Genomic DNA, 18,600 nt, shown 5'->3' on the forward strand with positions numbered 1-18,600 from the left:
CCCCCCCCCCCGCCTTGACTGGGGCTCTCTGAGAAAGCCGATGCTCCAAGTCCATCTCTGTCACCTGAGGCAGTCCCTCTGATTGGACCTGGGAGTGTCCCAAAGTGGAAAAACTCAGAAGTAATCTATTGGACAGAGAAGGTCTTGTACATTCCTCCCTGCCGAAAGGAAGCAGAGAGGAATACCTAGTTTAAAAAAAAAAAAAAAAAAAAAAAAGGAGGGGCGCCTGCATGGCTCCGTCAGTTACGTGTCCAACTCTTGGTTTTGGCTCAGGTCATGACCTCATGGTTTGTGAGATGGAGCCCCGCATCAGTCTCCATGCTGACAGCACAGAGCCTGCTTGGGATTCTCTCTCTCTGCCCCTCCCCATGCACTCGTGCATGCTCTCTCTTTCAAAATAAACAAATAAACTTTAAAAAGAGAGAGAGAGAGAGAGAGAGAGAGAGAGAGAGAGAGTCTCTGGGGAGCATCCCACACAACTCAGAAAAGGCATTAAAGACTTTGCAATTTTCAGTGTTAAAAAGCCTGTAATTTAAATGTAGTATGCTTGATAACAGACAAAAAGGAATTCTGCATGCACAGGGACCTTTAACACTTTTATTTTCGTTGGAAGGTTGGAAACCATGAGGGGAAGGCAAACATTTGAAAGCCAAATATGCTTTGTTCAGGAGAGAAAATAAATTTTTACAATTTTTATTACACATAAGTGAGAACTCTCTTCTGTTACAGCTGTGTTTATAACATTGACAGCTACACTTTCTATTACTTTATTGATTAATTTGTCTACATATCCTTTTTAAAAGACTCATATTTCAGCAGAGCAACAAAGGGCTATGTGTGTTTCTATAACCTGTCTCTTATGCTGAGGGAAATGCATTTTGACGTAAAGATAGTGTTACAGTTCTCTCTTGGTATACATGTCCATTAATCAAATATTATGGGTTACATTGGTATATTTTACTACCACAAAGTTCCAATGAAAATAACGATGTTGACATTCTAAACACTGCTTCTTATTTTGGACAGTGGAATGACCTTAAAAGGCTTATATATACATAAAAAAATGAAGCAACCAGAAAAAAACATTCCATCTCTTCCAGGCTCATGCATGTAAACTTAGTTGTTGCTTAATGCCACTGACCACCTTGAGTTGGAGGTGGATGTATGTACCTGTGGTTGCCGTGGGGCTTCGGTTGGTGTTGGCACAAGAAGTTGAGGTGGCCATGCAGATGGGCAGGGGCACAGGAGCCATTTCCACTGGAAGGTCGTTAGTCAAGCTGAGGGAAGCTTATGTCTCCACTGATGTATAGAACCCAAGGTCAGTGCAGCCTTATGTAGGAGGAGGTATGGGGAGACTGGGTGGGTCCAATCAACATACATGGATTCTTAACAGTGAAGAAGCTTTCCATACTATGGTCAGAAGGTGATGTGACTACAGAAAAATGGTCAGAAAGATGCAACATTGCTGCCTGGAAGACGGAGAAAGGGGGCGTCAAGCTAAGGAACGCAGGTGGCCTCTAGAAGCTGGAAAAGGCAGGGAGATGGATTCTCCCCTAGAGCTCCAGGAAGCAATGCAGCCTTACAGACATCTTGGTTTTTTTTTTTTAATATATATTTTTTAATGTTTATTAACTTTTGACAGAGAGACAGAGACAGAGCACAAGTGGGGGAGGGGCAGAGAGAGGGAGACACAGAATCTGAAGCAGGTTGCAGGCTCTGAGCTGTCAGTACAGAGCCTGACGCGGGGCTCGGGCTCATGAACCATGAGGTCATGACCTGAGCCGAAGTCGGACGCTCAACCGACTGAGCCACCCAGGCGCCCCTCAGGCACTTTGGTTTTAACCCACAGAGACCCACGTCTGACTTCTGACCTACAGAGTTGTAAGGTAATATACTTGTGTTGTTTTAAGTCACCCAATTTGCAACAGTTCGTTACAGCAGCAGCAGGAGGCTAGAGCAGCTGTGGGGATTGTGTTAATAACTATAGGCCTCTTAGCCCGTGTCCAGTTCTAGGATTCCTTAGTCCAAACTGGCTTGTTCGGCACCTCCTCCCATATGAGTACTTTCCCCAGCAGCCTCACATATTCCCAGACAATGTTAACAGTAAGTCAAGACTTGAATTGGTTTATCTTGACTTTTATAAACATTTTCTCATTGATTAAAGACATTTTTAAAAAAAATTCTATTCACTCCCAACAGTCCATTTCAAACACGCTTTTTAAAAAACTTCTTAGTGTTTATTTTTGAGAGAGAGAGAGAGAGAGACAGAAAGAGAGAAAATAAGTGGAGGAAGAGCAGGAGAGAGGGAGACAGAATCTGAAGCAGGCTCCAGGCTCTGACCTGTCAGCACAGAGACAGACGCGGGGGCTCAAACTCACAAACCGTGAGATCATAACCTGAGCCAAAATCAGACGCTTAACCCACTGAGCCACCCAGGCACCCCTCAGACATGCTTCTTTTGAAATGAGTTCACATGTGTATCTCCTGCGCATTGTCAGGGTTTTGTGCCCTAGGACCTTAGGAAATTAACTTTTACGTGTTACCTTTTAGCTGCCAAGGGTCACCGACACCTTAACAGACAAGATTTAATTAAAGCTTACATGAAAATGTACCAAGATGCTACCAGAGCAAGCCAGTCCTGGCAGAAGAGGGCTCAGGACAACACTGATTCTGAGAATTAGTTACTGGGAGGTAAGAACTCAGGGATCACAGAGCAGGGAGTCATATTGACCCAGGTCTCTCCGTACTGCAAACTGCACAGGGCTGCTCTATGAAGGAGCTGCCCCTTAAAAGCAGTCGTTAGGCAAACATCCTAAAATGATTGCTTTTGAGGATTAAAATGAATATTTATACTCGAAAGACTAAAAGACTGTTGAAAAGGTCATTGGATCCATCTTATTCTTTCTGGGAGTACCCTTGCTTGCCCTGTTTTGCAGCTCAGAAAGAAACAGAAGGTGCAGAGATGGAGAAGCATCCACTTTTCAAGGACAGAAATGAATTAAATTTCCACTTTTCAACAGGTAAGAGGGTCACAGCCACTGAATCACATTTTTTTTCTTTTTTTCTTTTTAAATGTTTGTTTATTTTTGAGGGGGAGAGAGAGCACAAGTGGTGAAGGGGCAGACAACGAAGGAGATAGAGGATCTGAAGCAAGCTCCAGGTGACAGCGGAAAGCTGGACACGGGACTCGAACTCACAAACCATGAGATCATGGCCTGAGCCAAAGTCAGACACTTAACCGACCACCCAGGCGCCCCTGCAAAAATTTTTTTTCAAACCACTATTCCCTAGAGCCCTTTTAACCTAAAGGATTCTGGAATGTATGGAAAAGATGATAAATCTAAGACACACCATTCCACTCTTCCCCCCCTCCCCCCGATTCCACTAATTAAATCATGTTTATAAAGCACCTATTATCAGTCAGGCATTGTATCAAGAGCTGAGAGAACAAATCAAGAAGACATAATTTTTACCTTCAAAGGACTCACTGTTGAATAGGGAAAAACATGCAAATAATTATCAGTTGAGGGGTTAATAATAGTACAATAGGGGTAAATACATAGTGTAGAGGGAGTAGAGAAGGAAGGGATTAATCAAGGAGGCAGGACATCCAGGAAGGCTTCCTGGAGGAGGTGATGATGTCTTTATTGGTGTCTCAAGCAGCTCTCCAGGTGCATTCTCTCCCACTGTTGAATCGGAGCCCTTCAGGGCAGACTGGGGGCTAAGGGGTTGTAAGTATATTGACTATGGACTTTGTTTCCAGAAGACCTGCATGTTGAGTCTTGCCACCAACTTCCTGTGTGACCTCTAAACAGTTACTTAATCCTCTAAAGCCTTAGATTCCTTTCCTATAAAATGGAGATATGAATAGTGCCTATCTTATAAAGCTGTTCTGAGGATTAAATGAGCTAATGCTTTGTATGTCTCTAGACATCTGGTAGAAAATAGTACTTATTATTTTTGTCGCTGGCTAAATATGGTCCTCCAAGAACCCAAGGACAGCTCTTTCTATTACTACAATTCTGTCTAGGTCATTAATGTGTCATGAATATTGACCCCATTTCCTCTCTTTAGCCAAAGACACTGGAGTCAGAGTCGATCAGGCATGAGCGGTAGTACAACCAGATGGCATTTGTGGGGTGAAGCAGAGGAGGTGACAAGCAGGGCTGGCTTCATGGGCATGGGACCTGTATAGTTGCACAGGGCCCTACATTTGGTTTCTGCTGTCACTGTCTTGAAATTCCTAATAATTTTTGAATTTTTGAACAAGTGCATTTTCATTTTGCACTGGATTCTGAGAGTTACGTACCTGCTCTTAGTGATGGGCTTGTCTCACAGGAGGCCTGTCCCTTATAGGCCATACACTTCTCTTGCTCAGGGACGTGGCTTACACCCCTTCTTGAGGTTCTTCCTCAGGGAAGGGTGTGGAATCTCTTTCTATAGACCCCTTAAGGTTCCTGGGACAGTGTCAAGGCTGGGCAGAACCCCTCCAGCCATTAGCTCCTCTGGTCCTCTTCTGAGGGCATTTACAAAGGTGAATTCCACAAAGCCTATGCCTCAGAGAAGTTCACATTCTAGAAGGTGGAGATAAGTCGCTTGTACATACACAAGTGACTACAGATTGATATGGCCAGAGCTACAAGTAGGAAGGCAGATGTTCTGGGAGTCTTGAGGAAGGATGTGTCAGGGATTACATTGGACATTTATGACCTTTGTGTGTGGTCTCTTTCTCTAGCTACTCTGGGCAGGAAGAGTCATTTTTCTCATGATTTCATTTCCCTGGATGAGGGTTCAGGGAAGGGAAGGTTCAATAGGACAATTCTTGAAACTCAAAAAGTCACCCAAAAAACTTGGACACGTTTATGCAGAGACGTTCTTTTTTTTTTCTTTTTAATGTTTATTTATTTTTGAGAGAGAGAGAGAGAGAGAGAGAGAGAGAGAGCCAGCAGGGGAGGGGCAGAGAGAGAGGGAGACACAGAATCCAAAGCAGGCTACAGGCTCCAAGCTGTCAGCACAGAGCCTGATAAGGGGCTCGAACCCACAAACTGTGAGATCACGACCTGAGCCAAGGTCAGACACTCAACCAACTGAGCCACCCAGGCACCCCTGTACAGAAACCTTCTGCTGCTGAGATCTTACAGTGGGTCCCGGAAGCTCCACCTCACCAAATGTTACAAATGGTTGCAGCTAACTCTATAGTCTGGCAAAGAGGCACCTGAAGCCAATCAGGCCTTTGTCATAAGATCTTTTAACATATTTTCGAATAACTTTCCCCTGGTTAATCTTATCCTTTTCTTTTTTTTTTAATTAAAAAAATTTTTTTTTACATTTATTTATTTTTGAGAGACAGAGACAGAGAACAAGCAGGGGAGGGGCAGAGAAAGAGGGAGATACAGAATCAGCTCTGAGCTGTCAGCACAAAGCCCAACGTGGGGCTCGAACTCACGAACCGCAAGATCATTATCCGAGCCAGTCGGACGCTTAACCGAATGAAACACCCAGGTGCCCCAATCTTATGCTTTTCATGATAAATTTATCTCCCTCCTCACTTGCAAATGCCTTGAGTGTTGCCTTTGCTAGAGGGGAGTGGACTTTAAAAAAGAAACCTTCACTTTATGCTCTCAGTTATAAAATATGATTTGGGGGAGATTTAGGGCTTTTTTTTTGTCTCCCTCTCTGAACAAAAGAATCATAAACAGATGTCTAGACTGGAAGGTGGCCCCCAAGAGTAAAACTGCGGTCTCTTCGTGCTGAGCTCCATGGAGGAGGACTCCTGTCCTGGTGATCTTCATCGCTGCTGTGCCTAGTGCAGTACACGGCACCTGTGAGGGCTCATACCTGAGTTGTTGAAATCGAACAGGATAACATTAGAGCTGTAGTGAATGCCCTTTGGAACATGAGGACCAAAAAACAGTTTTGAAAGCTCTAACGGAGCTTCTCTAGCCTCACATACTGCTGAGAAATAGCAAACAATAGCAAACTCCTGGTCAACCCAGGGCCCTGGAGTGTATCTACCTTCCAACGCCCCGGTTACGTCTCCCTGATGCCGAACAATTGAGTCAGCTGATTTCGGCTTTCCCCGAATTGGCCAGGTGTGTGCTGTTCATGAGGAGTGGACTGCAGAACGTTCCAGGTTCTCTTCAATTCCATAAACTGAGGCCTGAGCAGGTCTCCAGAATATTTCCCAGCTGAGTTGATTCCGTGTGCTGCATTATTCTATATCACCAAATATACCCTTTCCAAGTGAAAACAACAGGCTGGGATTCACTTCCAGCCAAGGCACGAATATGTGCGTCTTTAACAGAACACATTGCTCTTTCACAGCCAAATCCCACCTTAGGAGGTTGACATTGTCCTTTTGGAAATCGCCGGGAGCCGAGAGCCCATCTCCACAGTCGTCAATCGGGCCTTTTGATTCCAGTCATGTTCTCCAGCAGCGGAGGAAAGCATTTAAGGTGAGCAGGAGCTCTCGGGAGCTGAACTTCTGCTCCTTATTTCCTTATGAGAAGATTTAAGGCTTCTCATAAAATAACACCTAGCATTTGTTTTACTTGATGGGGAGAGAGAAAGAAAGAAAAACCAAGTAAAACAGAATATCTTAAAATGCAGTGTCTTTGTAGTTGAAGATCTGAGATCGGCCCCCTGCCCTGGATGTCTTTCTCTTCATTTGTGTAACGAATAGCAACTTGCTGTTGATCAGATGACCACCGTCACCATCATTATCAAATATCAGTCGCAGAGCACTGGCTATGTGCGACGTGACTTACAATCAGGCTTTATGATTTATTAAAGAGAAAATAATTCTTTGAAGCGAATTGACTTTTCATCTGGGGAGTATTTGTCTTCTGATCTCCGGTTCACTTAACTTAGGCAGCAAAAGTAAATGGCTCGTTTTCACTCCTGAATCTGAGCACATTTGTACACAACCTCCAAGGTTTAGAATTCAACACTTTGGTGAAAAGGAAAAGCCCGTTTTTAGATTTTCCTGAGAAGACCCTTTCTGACATACTTGTAATATTGGGAGATATGGCAAATTCAAATGAGAAAAAGAAAAAATAGGTTAGAGGGGAAAAGAGAATGATTCGGGTTTGAAGCAAATCTTGTCCCCTCCACTACCACTGTCCTAATCCTGGCTCTCCTCGTTTCTTAGCACAGACTATTAGGATGGCTTGTCCCGTGTCCCCTTCCACAGTCACCATCCACAGTAATGGGTTGATGGAGAGGATCATGTCGCCTCTTGCTTGAACTTTTTTGTATTAAATTGTTATTTTATTTTATTTTTTAGTATAATTGTCAAATTGGCTAACATACAGTGTGTAAAGTGTGCTCTTGGTTTTTGGGGTAGATTCCCATGGTTCATCGCTTACATACAACACCGAGTGCTCACCCCAAAAGGGCCCTCCTCAGTGTCCATCACCCATTTTCCCCTCTCCCCGCTGCCCCCCGCCCCAATCTCTTTCTTGAACTTATAGATGGCTTTCCACTGCCGCTCAGCATCTGACATAGTAGATGCAAAGCAAACTTCAGTCGGATTTGTTTGTTGAAATTCGTACTTGTGATGGCCCTGGACTGTAAGGACAGAGTCAAGGAGAAAGGCTTTTGATTGATTACTAATGAGGTGGAATTTTTTTCCTTATGTTTACTGAACTTGTGTGTGTGTGTGTGTGTGTGTGTGCGTGAATTTCCTGTTTCTATCCCTCATCTATTTTTCTGATATGGCAGATATACTTTTCTTTCTTGGTCTTAGCATATACTATTTAAACACTTTCTTATAAAATGTGATGGGCCAGTTCTTAGCTCTCTTGGCCATGAATGTGTATGCGTACACACACACACACACACACACACACACACACACACATAGCTACTCTGTGGCCTTGGCTTTGTGTCATCATTTGGTACATTGTGTGTAAATCACTTCAATAAAGAAGTCCTAGTCTCATATTCTTTCCTTTAAAACCTTGCTTCTCTCTTCATCTCAGATCTAAAATGCACATTGGTGGTGTTGACATTGTCTAGGCATTGAAGTCCTACCAATGTAGTCTCAAATACGGGCTAAATGAATTCCTTCAAATGTGGTGCTCTCGAGTGAACACTCCCGCCTGTGTTTGGAATCCTTTCCTAGGTCCTCACACTGCCCATTGCCCCTCTCTGCAGTCTGCTCTGTTTTCCCCTCTGCTGCACAAAGCTGGTAATGAAGGACTAGAAAAGAAATTGATGTTCGACAAATGCATTAAAGAGCACTTTGCTCTCATCACTGGGCAGCTGGTGGAGAAGACCGGCTCTAGCCGCCCCCCCCCCCCCCCCCCCGGAGCTTGGCCTAGTTGGGTGGTTGAGCCATAGAGACACAATGTGCTTCAGTTATGAAATAATGAGGCCATGAGTAGTCAGGAGTTTGAAGGGATGGTGTATATAATAAGTGCTCTAGGAATCAAAGAAAGGACAGATCTATGGCAACGAAAAGGATGGGGAAGTGCTGCTAGAGGAAATAGGACTTGACATGGGATTTGAAGAGGGGCTAGTTTGGATCATAAAAATGAATCAGGCAAGAAAATAGAACCTGAACTGGGATTTCTGTTGCAGAGAATGGGAAGGTACGGGGGATTCGTTGGGCAGGTCTGCTTATCATGTGGTGTCGGGGCCACGGGAAGCCTGGATTCTGGGCTGAGGATCTGCTGGAGGCTTCCAAGCAGGGCTGGTGGGATGACCGTTCCAAGAGGATGACTCCACTGGCATCATGGGGGACAAAATGATGAGGAAAGAGCCTGGATGGAGGGAGATCCTTCGCCCGTGCTCAGGGGTCCAGTCATGGTGCTGGAGGAGGGATTTGTCTGAGGAGGGCAGTCACAGTGGACAGGCTTGGCTGGACACGGGTTTTGATAACTAATTGCATATAGGTCAGAAGTTTAAAACACGACTCTCTGGTGGAGTCATTGACCATGGTGTGCAAAGTGGGAGGGAACTCTGTTTCTGGTCTTTGGTGAAGGAATGAAAGGGGCGGTGCAATGCTAGAGCTTTGAGGGAGGGTGTGCACTGGTCCTCTGAGGCTGGGCCTCTGTCTCTCGGCCACTTCCCTCCCTTCATGATCACCTAGGGATTGTTTGGCTGTTTCGGTGCCACCCGTGCTGTCAGAGATTTCACAAGGCCATCAGGGGGCCTGCCTTTTCTCTGCTACTCCTGAATGTTAATTTGCTGATTCGTTCTGAGGCTCCCACACTTTCCCAGGAACTGGCTGTGTGTGTGTTGAAGGACCTATCAGCCTAGACCCGGCTCGTGACCATTTCTTCTCTGGGCACAGGGGACTCTGCATCAGTCTGCTCTTATCCCAGGGCTCTGGTCAGGAAGGGGCTAGATTCTCTTTGCTTTCAGTTTTTCCAGCCTAGCATCATACTTCACGCCTTCCCCCAGCACACACACACACACACACACACACACACACACACACACGCACTATGAATAGGCACTTTACTTCGTGTCATCTCCTCCAACCCTTCCTCTATCCAGGCAAGGGGATCTTTATCCAATCTTGGGATAGGATGTGTGGGGGAGGCTCTGCTCTTCTTCATATTACATCTTTCCAACTACTTTGTGTAAATGCTGAGGCATTTGAGTTAACAACTGACTCCTGTGTTTTCTACTTTATACTGTGTCATCTCTTCCCTGAGGTAATAATGCCACATCAAGAAGAGAAGGAGTAATAAGGAATATTAGGGCGACATTCTGGCAAATAATTCAATGTATAAAGCAAATTTGGGGATGATAGTGTCTCCTGCTGTTTTATTTAAAATTGTATTTCCACCATTTTCTGTCTCTAAATATTTTGCCAAAACATGATTTTTAATGAGTACATCATTTATACAACTACCTTTCTTTTTGAAATTTTATGTTTATTTATTTTTGAGAGAGAGACTGGGAGAGAGCGAGAGACAGAGCATGAGGGGGGAGGAGCAGGGAGAGAGGGAGACATAGAATCCCAAGCAGTCTTCGGCTCCATGCTGTCAGCACAGAGCCCGGCATGGGGCTCGAACTCATGAACTGCGAGGTCATGACTGAGCTGAAGTTGGATGCTTAAATGACTGAGGCACCCAGGCGCCCCTATACAACTACCTTTCTATCATTAGGATTCATTGTGTCTTAGGCTGTTAGCGCTGCTCTAACAAAATGCTACAGAATGGGCGGCCTATAAGCAGCAGAGTTTTATTGCCACAGTCCTTGGAGGATGGACTCTGAGATCAGGATGCCTGCTGGGCAGGGGAGGGTCCTCTTCTGGGCTTCAGACTTCTTGCTGTAGCTTCACCTGGTAGAAGGTGGTTAGGGATCTGTCTGGAGCCTCTTATAAGGGCACCAATCCCATTAGCTCAGGCCCCACCTAATACTATCACTTTTACGGGTTAGGATTTCAACATACAAATTTTGGGAAGACACGAACACTCAGGTTGTAGCACATCGTTTCCAAGATCTTTTTTCAATTTCAAGTAACTTAGTGATAAAAACATTGTACATAAGTTTTTCCATGTCCTTAATATGGGTTCCCAAAGAGGAATTACTGAGTCAAAGCACATGAACAGTTAAAGGACTCATCACAATTGTGTCCAAGTTGCCCTCCAGCTAAGTTGTTCCAAATACTCCAAACGGTGCTGCCTGCTTACTCACGCTGTCAGCAACCTGATTACACTGAGCGCCATCAGCTGTAGAATCTTTTTCATTTTGAGAGTCCATCTTTCTGTGCAGTTTTAAGTTGAATGTCTTTATTTGTAGTGAGGTTGAATACTCCGAAAGCATTCTGGGGGCTTTCTGGAGACATGGGACTGGGTCTATAAGGAAAGAGGGGGAAGGGCAGTGGTAGACGTGGCAAGGGATTACTGTCCATGTGCCCAGGAAGGCAGGTGGGAATATGAGGCAAGGAGGGGAAATGAGGCTCAGGCAGGATGGTGGGGGATCTTCCTGGGAGGAGGGGATGGAGTCAGGACATCCAGGAGCCACCTAAACCTTCAACTCCTTATGAAGCTTGGGGTGGTCATGCTCACTTTTATTTTGCAGGGGAAGCATATTCGTAAAGAAAATCTCCCCCCTTTTTCCTAAGTAAAGTCAAAGACAGGGAAATTGTGAGGCTGACATAGAGCACATTCCAAGTGGGACCCATTTGCTGGCTAAGCAGTAGATCAGCACAAATTATGAGCATTTAGACATGTGTTAACCTACTAATTGAGGGTAGGGGGACACTAGATGATGCGTTCTCCCTAGATGCCCTTGATCTTCTCCCTCCTGATTCCTGAAACACCAATTAACACTCTCAGTCAATAGTAGAAAACATATGGTGAAGATAAACACTACCCTATAAAAAATCTCACCCCTGCTCATCTCAGGGCATTAAGCGACCCGTGCAGACACCCCTAAGGGGGTGGCAGCAGCAAATTATAATGGAAAAGTTACTCTTTTCCTATGGGACTTTCAAATTGAGACAAAGATCCTTCGGATGTCTAAGAACAATATAAGAAAGTTGTGTGTGTGTGTGTGTGTGTGTGTGTGTGTGTATGCACATGTGTGTGAGCACATATGGATGTTGGGTCTTGTAGTTTGTCTCATTCTCATCCTTATGTGGGATAATCTGTTGTTGCCTTGGTATAAGGTCAGCCTAATTGCAAAGGTGGCTAGAGGAGTGAGTACATGATGCGTTTTGAGAAATCATCCAAATGGCTTCCCAAATGAAGTCTGAAGCTTTAGCCTGTATCAAGTGTTGCCCTTTCTCAGGGAGCTCCTATGTCATGGGAAGACATGGGAAGTCCTTTAGCCTAGATTAGTCCATCACTTTCCACTCTTTCCTGAAAGGAGAAATGAGGCCACACTTGAGGCAGGGTGCTCTAGTGGGCTTCCGGGGATGGAGCGTGGTGCTGGCTCTTTGATAGGGCTCTATAGGGAATGTTCTCTAGCATGTGGTCCTTTCCTGCTCCATTCTGGGCCAGCGTCTCTCAGAACTTTGGGGCTTTGCTTTTCCTGCTATGCAAGCCTGTGGTGGGCAAGATAATGGCCCAAAAAGCTGTCCAAGTCCCAATCCCTGGAACATGTGAGTATGTTAGGTTACATGGCCAAGGGAATTAAGGTTGAAGGTGGAGTTAAGGTTGCTGATGAGCTGACTTTGAGATTGGGAAGAGTATACTTATCCAGGTGGACTCAGTATAGGCATAAGAAACCCTTATACATGGAAGAGGGAGGCAGAAGGGAGAGAACCAGAGAGAAGAATGTGAGGAGTCAGCCTGATGTTGTTGGCTTTGAAGATGAAGAAATGGGACCATGAGTCAAGGATTGCAGGTGACCTCTAGAAGCTGGGAAAAACAAAGAAGCGAATTCTCCCTTGGGGTCTCCCGAAGGAATGTATCCCTGCTGACACCTTGACTTTAGCCCAACGAGACCCTTTTGAAAGCCCTGAAATCCAGAACCAGTAAGATAATAAATGTGTGTCATCTTAAGCCTCTAAAATTTGTGGTAATTTGTTACAACAGCCACAGGAAACTAATACAATGCCCAAGATGTCTGTCCCTCAACCTGGAAGCCAGTAGGAATATTGGCTGAGCTCCCACCGAGCTCAATGTTGTGTTTTTCTCTTGGTTGGTATATGCTGATTATCTGGTGGAAACCTATCATTGCCAGGCATGAGGCACCTGTGAAGATGCTGCAGGATATTTCTGAACTGGGCCAACTGGGATGATGAGGAGATAAGAAAGACACAGGAATGATTCTTGGAGACTTGAAGCAATTTTCTACTTACATGTAGTTCTTTTGTGGTCCCTTTTTTATTCTACTGTCCACTTGGAATCTTCGTGTTCTTGTTCAGCCAAAGCAGTTGTTTCTGGAGGTTTTTGCTGTTCTGAACATGAAGAATCATAAAAAGAGGTTTTTGTCTTCATAGCACTGGGCTGATTATAAACATGTACTCATTTGTTTATCTAATGCAAATTAACTTTAGGGTTTTTTTTTTTTTAATATAAACCAGTATGAGGATACATATCTCCTCTATATAAGCGAGCATGAGGATACATATGCTCAGGAGGGTTGAGAGAAGGACATGAGATCTGCCTTGAAGTACTTACCCTTGAGCCGAGGAACTGAGACAAGTACCAGGCCCTGATTTTATTACAAGGGAGATTAGGCTGTTTCCCAAGAGAGGTATTAGCAGGGGGCAACGTGAGTTCAGAGGGTCAAAGATAAAATGAATATGTTGGGACACTGGAACGTGTCTTTAAAATCAGACAGAAGATGAGGCGCCTGGGTGGCTCAGTTGATTGAGCGTCCAACTTCAGCTCAGGTTATGATCTCGCAGTCCGTGAGTTTGAGCTCTGCATCGGGACCTGTGCTGACAGCTCGGAGCCAGGAACCTGCTTCGGATTCTGTGTCTCCCACTCTCCCTGCCCCTCCTCCACTCATGATCCATCTCTCTCACTCTCAAAAATGAATAAGTGTTAAAAAAAAAACAAACAAAATCAGACAGAAGATCATCTACTGCAAAAGTCCATCCTACTTTGAAAGGAATCTAGTATTTAGGACAAGTTTAGTTTGAGAGACCCAACTCTCAGCACAGCCACAGGAACAAACCAGCATTTAGTCTTCGGGCCAGAAAATCTAAATATATTTTTTAAAATGGGTTTACTTCTCCCAGGTTTCTTGAAAATGATGTGTGTGTACAATAGTGGCAAACTGTCCTCAAACAAAGGCACGGGGCTGTAAATATAAATGGTTTGAGTATAACAATGTCCTAAGGATGTGGACCATAGGGGGGCAACTCCAGAGTGCTTAAAATTGAGTTGCTTTGTTGTCTAAGCTCAAGTAATGAGCCAAGCAAGTATATGTGAGTCATCCTACTTCTGTTTCCAAAACAGACTCACTGACCTGATTTAAGAGGCATTAAAAGGGACGAAGTTGACATTTGCAAATATATTTAACTTATTTGTCTCGCAGGCAGAGAACATGTTGGGACAACTTTCAACTGCATTATGTGTGGTCCAGGAGCTTTGATCTCTTTATGCTTTCTTTATATTGAAAAAAAGCTTTGAAGTATCCTGCAATAATGAATACAGTAGACTCCTGTTGTAATGGGTTGCTATGAAATTGATTTGACTCTACCAAGGGTCAACTCTTGTCTCCTGATGAAACCCTCACGTGCTGTAAAAGCCTTTTGCCTCTCAGTAACCTAAGGGAAGAGTGTTAGTCATACTTCTATTTTTAGTCTAGGGAGGGGTATTTATTCCATTTATGTTTCTCCTCCAAGTCATTGATTAGACAGGGTATCTGTGCCAAAATGGCTGTCACATTGGCCAATACAAGTGGAGGTGACATGATTTCCATTCATCTATCTTTGGGTGGTTTTTTTTTTCAGTTGTAAATAAATGTTTTGAGTGATACTGGTGACTTTGACATGATGCTTTTTCTTACAACTGTTCCAGCGACCAGGAAAACTAATGTAAAACCTAAAAATAACAGTCTCTTGGATTTATATTACCCATGGATCATAGATAGGTTTAGTTTGATTTTATCTGACACTTTTGAGTACATAAAAAACAAATCTTGTGTTGATCAGCTGAGTATCCCTTTCTGAGTTCTTTGCTCAGGTTTTCCAAATCGGACCAAAGAATTAGGAGCTCTATAGCACCCGAGATCTTGCCTTTGCTGGGCCATGGAATTCAAAGCTAAGGCTTTCCAAAGGGGGATGGCATGTACCTGTGCTAGCCATTCTTCAGGGGATAGAACAGAGTTGTGGAGCATATTTGTGCTTTCACGAAGCAGAGATAATTTTCCTCTTTCTCCTTCTTCCTTTCCTGCCTCCCACCACTTTCTGGTCCTTTCATGCTTCCAGGCTTCTGGTTGCATGGTATTCCCATCTCAGAAGTAGAGGTGGGTAACCAGGAGCAGAGTACTCATGTCTCTGTGTTCATGCTCCTTTCTGCACTGAGATGACCCTGTGTTGGATACAAGACTTTGCCTGGGTTTTGCCAAACCCTTGTAACCCTTTTGCGAAATCCTTAGCCAGTGGGATGAGTCATGAGTACCCACGGGGTCTTAAATATTCTGAGTGAGGCTAACCTTTATGGCTGGGTGCTGCGCTGAGAGAAGGGTGGGGAACAAAGGGGTGGGTAGCAAGCATCCACCTTTTCTGCAATGGGGAGGCAGTGTTTTTACGACTCAGGGACTGTGGCTACAGACTTAAACAATGAGTACTGGAATTCCAACAACGAGACACTGGTCTTCAGTAAACTCCAAATAATCTCCTTTCACTGGATTGACTTTCACTTCAGGAAGATCAGTCTGTGGCCTGAAACCATTCACAGTGCTCCTTTAATGAGGAAAATAGTGACCTGGCATGAGAGAAGCCTGTTTAGAGCACAAATAGCTATTATTACAATTTTAGATAACCCAGTCTAACACAAGGCCATGTGATTGAAAGGACAGATGATAAAATCTAAATATGAGTACAGCCTGAGAATGCACTCTTTCTTCTAGTGCTGACTGTCTAGTTGTGTTTGTTATCTAACCCTGTAATTAGGATGGCATTCAGAAAATATGAGGAAAGTTGGTATTCTTTTCATAACCCCCAAATCTTTGCATTGCTGCATGAAACTTTTGGCTTCAGCTTTCCCCTGTTCATTAACCATGCCAAAATTTTTAATCTAACACCACTGTTAAAGAGTGGCAGGCTTCCAGGGAAATATATCAGCCAGGCTTATTAATTTCATGCCAAGTGCTGGAGGCGTGAATGTAGAGAACGCTGTTTGACTTTGGATAATAGGAATCAGGCAGCTTAAAGGCAAGGGATAAAGATCAGGAGCCCTGTGTCTCAGGAGGAGGAGCAGGTGCAGGCTTCAAGCAAGGCCTTCAGGCCCAAAGGGGCAGCCCATGCTTAAAACAATCTGCAGTGCATTTTTTTTTTTTTAATTTGGCGTGTGCCTCTCACAGCTTAACAGACCGCTGCTCCACAAAGAGGGGTAAACAGAGAAAGGGAAATTAAAAAGGGAAGTCCCAAGGTAGACAAAAACAAATTAGGGCAAACAAATTACACAGAGTCAACAAATAAACAAGGGAACATCTGTGAATATATTTCTTGGATTTTCTGATTCTGAATGCAACCTGAGAAATGGTAGAGGGAGGTGAGCAGTTTAATCTAGAGCAAAGTCCTTTTTGGAGGGAATGAGCAAGTTGAACACAAAAACAGGAAGAGGTACCTAGAAGTCTAACTCTCAGCAGGGGGCTGTAGGAGGAGGTCGGAAATTCTCCAGGGGTGGGGGGGAGGGACTTGGGGGGGGTGGTCTGAACAGCTTGAGGCAGTAGCTGGAGTGAGCAGGTCTCCTTTCCTTCCCAGCCGCACCCACCGGCCCTCTTGGGGGGCCGTCGCCACTGTGCTTTCTGACACCCTTCTGATCAGAAAGGGCTGGAGAATCAGAAAGAGGCGGCAGTCTGTTCACATCAGCAAACCAAAATAAAACAAGAAACATTTGAACACTGGATGTGTTTGTTCACCTTATCCTTTTTTTCACATCTATTCCTGGGGGGCACACTTAATTCTTCCAGCCACTAGATGCTTGCCAGGTGTTGACTGGATATTGGGAAACATTTGAACTGTTCCTTCTGGCAGCTTGGTTGCTGCTGCCTCAATTTCCCTTTTACCCCAAGGCTGGTGAATAGGTCTCAAGGTTTTAAAGGAAGTTGAGCATATTGCATACAGCCAGCCAAAGGCAGAAACAGAGTTAATAAATTTAGAGACTTATCTGTCTTTAGCTAAAAAGTAGGAGTTTGTTTACAACATCTTCCATAGACCTTTTCATCATGGTTGTGGGTGAAGAAATGGTAAATATTTGACTTATTCACTGTAAACACTCAAGTGATGTTCATATTATTTCTGAAACTTCTCCTTTTGGGTTTTTTAAGCTTCATGAAGTATGAGGGTTGTTTAGGGTCTCAACTACTATGTTTCTAATCTTACTATTGTGCTAAATGCCCTCCTTACCTGTCTTCTCTTGTGTCTTCATCATGAAGGATGATAACCTGCCAGAAACATTCAGCAAGGTGGGAACCTTTCTTTGTACACGTGAGAATGAATTGAGTCTCCAATTCTCCCCCTCTTCCTCACTTAGATAATTTTGCTGTATTGCTTATTCCTAAATGGGACCGAACAGGTGAGCTGTGTTAGAAGCGTTATACTAGATGTGTCAGGGGGGCTCCAAGACGGTGGTGCAGGAAGATCCTGAACTCACCTCCTCTCACAGACACACTGAATCCACAGCTACCCAGGGATCATTTCCCTCTGAAAAAGATCTGAAAACTGGATAAACTGCTCTCCACAACAAAGGATAAAAGGACAATGTGGAGACAAGGAGAAGAGGCAGAAAACCTCACCCCCCAGCACAGCAACGTACAATAGGGAGGGATCTTATCAGACAAGTGCTTCTCCCAGAGGAGCAAGGGATTGCTGCTCCACATGGAGCACCCCAGCCCTGGGGATCTGCACCGGAAAGCTGAGCCCCCAGAACACCTGGCTTGGAAAACCAATGGGGCTGACATCTGGGTGTCCCCAGGTGCTGAGAGAAACAGAGGCCCCTCTTGAAGGGCTCACATTTGGTCCTGCTTGACCCAAGATCCGGTGAGGAAACAGCAGTTTGAAAAGTGCCTGTATTGTTCGTGAGGGACGTACCTTTACCAATCTGGGGGGATTGGCTAGAGGAGCTAGGGAGGTCAGTCAGAGAGGCGGGTAGACACCATCGTTGCACTTTCCATATAACCGGCTGGGATGGGCAGGCGGGCAGGCTCCGATGTGGCATCTTCCCACCACCTTGCTGGGATGGGTGGAGCCAGCAGCTGCAGCACTGGCTGAGACCAGAGAGCACAGGCTTTTGCAAGTGCTCCCCCATGCCCTGGCTGGGGCTGGTGACTACAAGCTGTCACAGCATTCTCCTGCTCTTAGCCTAAAGCTGGGGCACATGCACAGACAAGGCATTCTCTTGCTGTATTGCTGACGCCTGTGGGCATGCACAGGACAAGACATTTTTCCACTGCTTGTCTGAAGTTGGCAAGAGTGCCCTGCCCCCTACACTCTCCAGCTGCCTTGTTAAAGCCAGTGGAGGCATGTGATCCACACAGGGGACACGTCTTATCTCCTGTCCCCATGGCCAAGAAGGCTAGTGTACCAGAATTCCATGGGACTTTAATAATCAGAAAGAAGCTCTTGGCAGGCCACCATCCCAGGGCACTAAAACCCAGCCCTAGTGTTCTTGTGAAAAGGACCTATTTATTTAGCCTGGAACTTCAGTTTGAGGGACAGATTTCAGGTTTCCTACATATCTAGAGACTAAGAAGGCACTCCTAGGGAATGTAAGCAGGGAGACACCATTCGTGTGCACCCCCTTGGCCTTGCTACAGGTTGAAGATTTCCCAGAAAAGAGCTTATATACTCATCTGGAGCCCCAATTTTTGCTACTTGCTCAGGAGACATCTCCAGATCTCCTGGTCTGGATGCCATCAGGGATTATAATTGTGATCCCACAGGATTATACATATTTGCATACTTTAAAAGCTGCTGCCTGTCGGTCTGGCTTCCACATAGCCTGAAAGTAGGTG

General features: G+C 44.8%; 1 long non-coding RNA gene across 2 annotated transcripts; it reads right to left on the reverse strand.

Annotated features, from left to right (window-relative positions):
- Positions 1-9,841: 9,841 nt before the first annotated feature.
- Positions 9,842-17,979, reverse strand: LOC128315422 (uncharacterized). Of its 2 annotated transcripts, none has more exons than XR_008298168.1 (3): positions 17,678-17,979; positions 12,767-12,865; positions 9,842-10,297 (listed from the first exon to the last, which is right to left on the reverse strand). It is a non-coding gene; the product is annotated as an uncharacterized LOC128315422 (long non-coding RNA). The 2 variants fall into 2 exon arrangements; XR_008298167.1 differs by having other exon boundaries at positions 9,842-10,814.
- Positions 17,980-18,600: the final 621 nt, after the last annotated feature.

The sequence above is a fragment of the Acinonyx jubatus genome, chromosome B2, assembly GCF_027475565.1.
Source record: "Acinonyx jubatus isolate Ajub_Pintada_27869175 chromosome B2, VMU_Ajub_asm_v1.0, whole genome shotgun sequence".
In the NCBI taxonomy this organism is placed as follows: domain Eukaryota; kingdom Metazoa; phylum Chordata; class Mammalia; order Carnivora; family Felidae; genus Acinonyx; species Acinonyx jubatus.